Genomic DNA, 8,267 nt, shown 5'->3' with positions numbered 1-8,267 from the left:
TTGGAAATGAAAATTTACAGGGTGATTCCATAATTTTTTTTTCAGAATTTAGTGATTCCATAATTTTTTTCCCTCTACTTGGTATGAAAAAAATTACCCTTACTGAGTACCACATTTTTAATCTTGATTTCTTTTAGTGTATCTTAAAGCCCTAAGTTGCCATTTGAAATGACTTTAGTTTTGTGCCATGTCTGTGATCTGCTTTTTTTTCAACAACATTAAACAACTGAATGAACATCAGACTGTCCTCACAGATGATGGAGCCGCAGAGACAGGCGGTCATAAAATGTCCTGTGTCTGCCTGGAGCGGACAGGGAGGCCTCTACCACCATAAATCTGAGCTTCCGCTATATGACGGTAATCTGGAGAAGATCAGACAACAAGGACATGAGATATAGAAGACGATGGCTCCTTACCAGGCGCTCCAGGGAGTAGGCCGGATACTCCAGTACAAGCAGGACATTCTGGGCCAGTTGTTTAATAAAGGCCAATTCTCCACTATGGGATTTTTCTTCAGCCTATAGAGATGGAAATAAACAAGAAAGGAAAATCATGAGAGAAAGTGCAGAATGGAGGACGCCATTTATATCGCCGTGTTACTCCTGATATCGCCACTACAAATGCTACATGACAGCTGACGAGGGATCCGGTCATTTGTAAACCTCTTAAGGGAACCTGTCATGTAAAGTAATGCTATTAACCTGCAGATATGGAGTTGATATACAGGTTATTAGCATTCTGACACTGTGCTGCCATATTAGCACCGGCTGTCAGTCAGTGCCGGGTGCGGTTACAGCCGCCGCTCACTATGCAGAGAACGGTGACTGAAAGCCTGCCGGCGCCACCGATATGACTGAAAGAGTGAGGCTGCCAGGGGTGATACAGTTTATTTCAGTGTGGCGGCTCCATGGTTTCAGAACGCTGTTAACCTGCAGATTAAGGTGCAGATTAATAGCATTATTTTAGGCGACAGGTTCCCTTTATATCTCCACGTCCACCCTCCACACCTAGGGCATGTAAGTAAGACACATGACTGCTTACGACTTGTGTAAATCGGCCTGTGACAATTAAAAATCACATCTCCCCAAACCATCTATTTATCCAGTACCGCCTTTTAAATCCTCCTTCCTCTCCTCCATTTCTTACAGCGTAAAAAAACAAGTCTTCACTGGGCCCCATCAACAGAAAAATAAGAAATGTTACGGGTCTCAGAATTTAGCGACACAAAGCAAAAAAATGTTTTCGCAATATTCTGAATTTTCTTTGCATATTCGGTATCGCCTTAATCGAACTGACGTGGAAAATCATTTTTCCAGGTCATTTTTACTGCATAACAAACACCGTAAAAACAAAACCCCCAAAAAACTACTGTATATTTTATGGTAAAAAGAATGGAGCCACTCAAAGCTACAACTCTTCTCACAAGCCCCAACAGAAAAATAAGAAAGTTATGGCTCTTAAAAGAAAGTGATGAAAAAATGACAGCAAAAAAATGTCAAATTTCCTGGTCCTTACAAGGTTAACCAATCCCATTCACCCCACGGTAACAACCTTCCTGTCCCTATTTCAATTAACCATTTAGATACCTCAATTTCCCTTGTCATGTAGCCTGTATGCCCTATTTTTGGTCCCCAGCTATTCTTATCTTAGTATTTGGAACAGGTTAAACTTAAACTTGTAATCCCTTATCATATTCTATTATTATTATTATTATTATAAGATTTGTGCAGATTGCCTGCTATTTACCTGCTGTACGAGTGTCCAGATGTTTTGCTGTAAATGCTCAAGATATTCTGAGCTAATACGACCTTTGTGGTATTTGGTCAGGCAGTCTCTCACAAGCTTCATAACCAGCCGGTAAGTGAAGCTGAGGACGCCATCGGGTAGTGGTAGCACAATGTCAGGGGCGTAGGTGGTAAGAATCCCCTGGAGCAGTGCTAACACCTGAAGTGTGTCTGAATGAATTTCAGACATTTCAAGTAAATCCAAAGTAAATCCAAGCGCAATCAGTATATGATTAGCTATGTAGCTTCTCACTGACAGCAATGACACCGGAATGTCAAAGTGACTATGTGGGTGTAAACACTTCTGTAAGTAGTGATGGTTAATTATGATGTCATGATGGAATCTAGTGTTCTCATCTTTTTTTTTTTTTAAACAAACTTTATTTAATGAGACAAAATAGATAAACAAATCAGGTTATAATCCTAGAATCTCCATGACATTTACCAACACAGACCACATCTTTATAAATAAGTGTGAAATTTATCCAATCATTTTTTTTTCACAATTTTAACAGATTGAATTTTTAGCTCCGCATGCAAAGCAACAAAAAAATACTTTTCCAAAATCCTTATATGAATAGATGTAAAAATAAGTGAATCCATTAGACTTTAAGTAATCCTGTTGTCCCCCTATGTTCCTCCGTATGATACCAGGATGTGTGTCAGAATACTTTCATCAGCTGTGACATATCAGATTGTGTATTGCTATATTCATTAAAAGATCTCAGTTTGTGAAAAAACGCTGTCGTCGACTTTTCTTTTTGTCTTTCTGACTCAAGTTTGTCATAAACTAATAAGGTTTTCAGAGTTTTGATTATTTCAGATAATTGAGGAGTCTCTTTCTTCAACCAATATCTAAGTGGACATTTTTTAACCACCAAAAGAACGACATGTATTATCTGTATAGACAGAACTCTGTCCCCATCCTCCCGATGTTCTGTTACAATATGATGAAATAAACATGCCCGAGGAGACTGTGGTACTTTAATTTTCCAAACATTATCTAAATAGAGAAGGGTCTCTTCCCACACCATTTGGGTGGAAGGGCATCGCCTGATGCTATCAAACAAATTGGTTTTAAGTTACATTTTGGGCATTTTCATAAATAATGTGATGAAGCATCTTTGTAGGAAAAATTGAAAGCATAAATGGCATTATGAATCAGTTTGTACTGCATTTCTCTCCATTGTTCATTGCTATTTTTACTTTATCCAAGCCCGTCAAAAGTTTACCATCTATCTAAGTGTCATTTAGCGCTAGACTCCAATGGATAAATGAATCAGGTACCGCAGTGTGCAGAATTTGTCTCCTAATCCTTTGGTATATTGTGGATAGGGAATTTACCCATGAGCTAGACCACATCAATATGTCAAAATCACCCCTCCTTTCCACCTTCCCGAAATTTCTCACCATAGAGCTGTAGAAAGTAACTGTTTGGTGGTACTGTAGACATTGATGATCTCCCATATCATACATCCCTGAGAATTCCTGCCAGGTGAGCAGCCTTCCTTCATTAACATTTAATAAATCCCTTTCTGGTTCCATTACTTACAAAGCTTGTTCTGTTTACCCTGAATAAATCTAGGATTTTCCCATAAGGGCACTAATTTAGATAGGTGAAAAGGTTGTGTGTATAATTTTCTTAAAACTTTCTACACACCCCCGGGCATGGGGAGCAGTGAATATTCCGCCAGCTGACATCGGCGTGTGGGGGGCCATAAACAGTGCCAGCAGGAGACCCTTCCCCATAACAATGCGGCATGACATTTTTTTCTTCACATTTTTTTCTATTTTCCTCCTCTAAAACCTTATGGTCTGTAAAATACGGTATATTAAAAACTGTGGATTAAGACATAGATTTCAAAAAACAAATCACATATATACATTGCTCATTTAACCCCTTTACTATCTTGGGATTTTTTGTTTTTGCATTTTCATTTTTTGATCCCCTTCTACCCAGAGCCATAACTTTTTTTTTTTTAGTCAATATGGCCGTGTGAGGGCTTGTTTCTCGCGGACGAGTTGTACTTTTGAACGACACCATTAATTTTACCATATTGTGTACTGGAAAACGGGAAAAAAATTCCAAGTGTGGTGAAATTGCAAAAAAAGTGCAATTCGACAATTGTTTTTTTTTAACATATTCACTAAATGCTAAAAGTGACCTGCTATTATGATTCTCCGTGTCATTACGAGTTTGTAGACACCAAACATGTATAGGTTTTTTTTTAGTTAAGTGGTGAAAAAAAATTCCAAAGTTTATAAAAAAGAAAATAAAGGAGCCATTTTCCAAGACCCATGGAATCTCCTTTTTTGGGATCTGGGGCAGGGTGAGGGCTTATTTCTTGCGCACTGAGCTGACGTATTTATTGATGCCATTTTGGGGTAGATACGATGTTTTTATCACCCGTTATTTCATTTTATTGCAATGTTGCAGCAACCAAAATTCTACATTTTTGTTTTTTTTCCTTATTACCGATCTGATTAATTCTTTTTATATTTTGACAGATCGGGTGATTCTGAACTCGCCGATTAGAGATGAGCGGTGTTCGACTCGAACTGTTCGCCAATCTCAAATTCGAGCTGTTTTGGGCGGTGTTCGAGCCGTTCGGCGAACACGAACGATTTGAAAAAAATTCGGCTGTTCGAGGTTATGTTCGATAACTGTTCGTGCACCAAAATCATAACTGGATTTTTTCTCAGTAATGATGAAAATTAATGTTAATACGCAGTTTGAGTGTACAGCGGGGCGGGGGGAGGGGCAGGGGATGGATCTCTGCAGGAATAATGAAGATCTCCATTTTTTTTTTGCTTTCCCGCATTTACAGTGGGGAGGTGCAATCTGTCAGCCTATCAGCAGCGCACACACGGAGCGAAGTGCTTTTTTTCACACAAGCAAGGGCATGTGTCATTGGCAGTGTATGTCACATGTCCTTGCCCTATAAGACCCAGCCATTTTCCCCGTCGCCACCATTTTCTCACTGCTGCAGCTGCGTGTTAGACGGCACCGCTGTTGCTGTGTGCGCTATACCTTTTTAATTTCAAGCCAATTTTCGCACAAATCTACAGATAGCTTGGGAGTAGGGAATAGTTGTGATTGCAGTCCTTTTAAGGACTAGGTTACAGCATTTCCTACGACTTTTATCAGGCAGGTCTGTGCTCTTAAATAGATAGGTTGGGAGTAAAGACTAATTGTAATTGCAGTCCTTTTAAGGACTAAGTTACATCAGTTCCTATCAGTTTTTGCCAGGCAGGTCTGTGCCAGTGCTGTGCAAGTTTTTTTCACAGCATTTGGCTAAATCTAGCAAAGCTAATCCTTTTTGGCCTATTGCAGAGTGTGTTAGTCAGTGGAGTAGCCTATCTGTGTTGCAAGCAACACCACCTGTGTATAGAATACGAATTTTTTTACTGCACCTAGTGAAGTAAAACCTTTTGGGCATAGCATCATTCTATTAGTCCATCTATACTGACCTCCATCAGGTTGCAAATTGAATATAATTTTTTTCTGCATCTAGCTCTGAAAAAATATTTGGGCTTCTAGCAGTGTGTGGGACTTGGTCTATTAGTCCATCTATACTGACCTCCATAAGGTTGCAAATTGAATATAATTTTTTTCTGCATCTAGCTCTGAAAAAATATTTGGGCTTCTAGCAGTGAGTGGGACTTGTTCTATTAGTCCATCTATACTGACCTCCATCAGGTTGCAAATTAAAAATATTTTTTTTCTGCATCTAGCTCTGAAAAAATATTTGGGCTTCTAGCAGTGTGTGGGACTTGGTCTATTAGTCCATCTATACTGACCTCCATCAGGTTGCAAATTGAATATAATTTTTTTCTGCATCTAGCTCTGAAAAAATATTTGGGCTTCTAGCAGTGTGTGGGACTTGTTCTATTAGTCCATCTATACTGACCTCCATCAGGTTGCAAATTAAAAATAATTTTTATCTGCATCTAGCTCTGAAAAAATATTTGGGCTTCTAGCAGTGTGTGGGACTTGGTCTATTAGTCCATCTATACTGACCTCCATCAGGTTGCAAATTAAAAATAATTTTTATCTGCATCTAGCTCTGAAAAAATATTTGGGCTTCTAGCAGTGTGTGGGACTTGGTCTATTAGTCCATCTATACTGACCTCCACCTGCTTGCAAATTGAATATAATTTTTTTCTGCATCTAGCTCTGAAAAAATATTTGGGCTTCTAGCAGTGTGTGGGACTTGTTCTATTAGTCCATCTATACTGACCTCCACCAAGTTGCAAATTGAATGTAATTTTTTTCTGCATCTAGCTCTGAAAAAATATTTGGGCTTCTAGCAGTGTGTGGGACTTGGTCTATTAGTCCATCTATACTGACCTCCATCAGGTTGCAAATTGAATATAATTTTTTTCTGCATCTAGCTCTGAAAAAATATTTGGGCTTCTAGCAGTGTGTGGGACTTAATCTATTAGCCCATCTATACTGACCTCCATCAGGTTGCAAATTGAATATAATTTTTTTCTGCATCTAACCCAGCCAATAGTTTTGGCCTAATACCACAGTTTGGCCACTCAGCTCTGCTCGGTTCCCATCCATTGTTTTTTTGTGCAAACAACTCCAGAGTTGTGAATTAGTTAACCACCAAAATGAGTGGAAAAAGGCCTGCTGCTGGTGGAAAGGGGAATAGGCGTGTTGGGAAGGGGAAAAAAGGTTGTGTCCCTGGGGTAGGTCTTAAAGCAACAGTAACATCTGCAGAAGAAAGACCATCTTCCAGCCAAACTAAAATGTCTACTTCTTTTAGCGGACAATGTGATAAGATCCCTTTCTTACGGCCACACCAATCGCTACAAATTCCAGATGAGGCACAAAAACAGCAGGTGCTTCAACAGATATCAAGTGCTCCTTTAAGTGGGCTCTCCTTCACATCAACTTCAACATCACAAATACTCCAGTCTTCAGAGGTGTCACCCCAATTGCACTTGCTTCCGCACAGCTCCCAAATCTCCAGCTGCCCGTCTGAGTATGAGGTAGGACAGATGGTTGAGTCTGCAGAGCTGTTTACTCATACTATAGCCTGGGAATCAGAGGTCGGCTCCAGCGCTTCTGTGAATCCAGACGAGGAAATGATCTGCACTGATGCCCAGAATCTTTATGAGTCGGATCCAGGACCAAACGCAGAAGGTTCTGACCATAATGTAGACCCTCATTCCCCAACTGTAACTCCTGTTGTTGGAGACAATGAGGAAGACGATGATAAGACTCAAATACCTGATTGGAGCGACAACTTTAGTATTTTGTCAGGGCAGGAACAGCTTGGCTCTTAGGACGACGGGTGTGATAACACACAGGGTGATGATGATGAGGTTGGAGATCCCACTTACTGTCAACCCACAGTCAGCCAAGAGATGAGGTCAGCAGAGGAGGTGGAGGAGAATGCTAGTGACGACGAGGTCAGGTTGCGCCTTCCTGGACAGAGACGTAGTACTGGAAGCACGTCAACAACTGCATCCTCAAAAACAACTCTGCCTCTCACCACAAGTCGTGGTGGCTCTTCAGGTCGCATGGGTGCTAAGCCTTGCATAGCCTGGGCATTTTTTCAGATCGATAAAGATGACCCAACTCGTGTTATCTGTAACATTTGTCAGCAAAAGCTAAGTAGAGGCCAAAAAATACATAGTTTGAGTACTTCATGCCTGAACCGGCACATGGACATGAAGCATAAGTTGCAGTGGGAAGCTCACTGCTACAATGCGGCCGAGCCGGCCGGGCCAACCACCGTCTGCCACATCTTGTGCATCCGCGGCCTCTTCATCCTCTGTGACTGGGGGAACAGCAGTCACACCTGTTTTGGGACGCAGACCTGCCACCTCTTTACCCGCAACAGCCAGCGTGATTAGCAGGTCATCATTTTCTTTGGAGGTGGTAACACCAGCTGGTGTTGAGCGCTGTCCGACATCGACACCTTTGGATCAAGGCAACCTAACATATCCACCTGCATTTTCATCACAGACCGGAAGTTTGCCGGGGACACCCTTATCAACCCCGTCTAAGCACAACAGCCAGCCCTCGGTCCCTCAGGTGTGGACAAGTAAAAGACCATTTCCTCCTAGCAATGAGAAAGCTAGGAGGTTGAATTTCACCATCTGCAAGCTCTTGGCTACAGAAATGCTGCCTTTCCGCCTGGTGGACACAGAGGATTTTCGAGACCTTATGTCCGTCGCAGTGCCCCAGTACCAGATGCCAAGTCGGCACTACTTCTCAAAGAAAGGTGTGCCTGCGCTCCACCAGCATGTCGCACACAACATCACCGCTTCTTTGAGAAACTCTGTGTGTGACAGGGTGCATTTCACCACAGACACTTGGACAAGTAGGCATGGACAGGGGCGTTACATGTCGCTGACTGGGCACTGGGTAACTATGGTGACAGCAGTACAAGGGGCTGCTGTCCATGTCTTGTCATCCATACGAGTTGTGCGTCAATCCTCTTTATGTCAAGGTTCCTCCACTGC

The 8,267-nt window shown here is 41.5% G+C and overlaps 1 long non-coding RNA gene across 1 annotated transcript in view; it reads right to left on the bottom strand.

Annotated features, from left to right (window-relative positions):
* Positions 1–415: 415 nt before the first annotated feature.
* Positions 416–8,267, bottom strand: part of LOC141213275 (uncharacterized) — a 418,496-nt gene continuing 410,644 nt past the window's right edge. The window contains exon 3 of the long non-coding RNA XR_012282790.1: positions 416–518. This is a non-coding gene — a long non-coding RNA (uncharacterized lncRNA). The remainder of the gene's footprint in view (positions 519–8,267) is intronic.

This window comes from Phyllobates terribilis, unplaced genomic scaffold, assembly GCF_046119375.1.
Source record: "Phyllobates terribilis strain yellow unplaced genomic scaffold, ASM4611937v1 Scaffold_191__1_contigs__length_3620865, whole genome shotgun sequence".
Taxonomy (NCBI): Eukaryota; Metazoa; Chordata; class Amphibia; order Anura; family Dendrobatidae; genus Phyllobates; species Phyllobates terribilis.
This window is presented reverse-complemented; position numbering and strand designations above follow the sequence as displayed.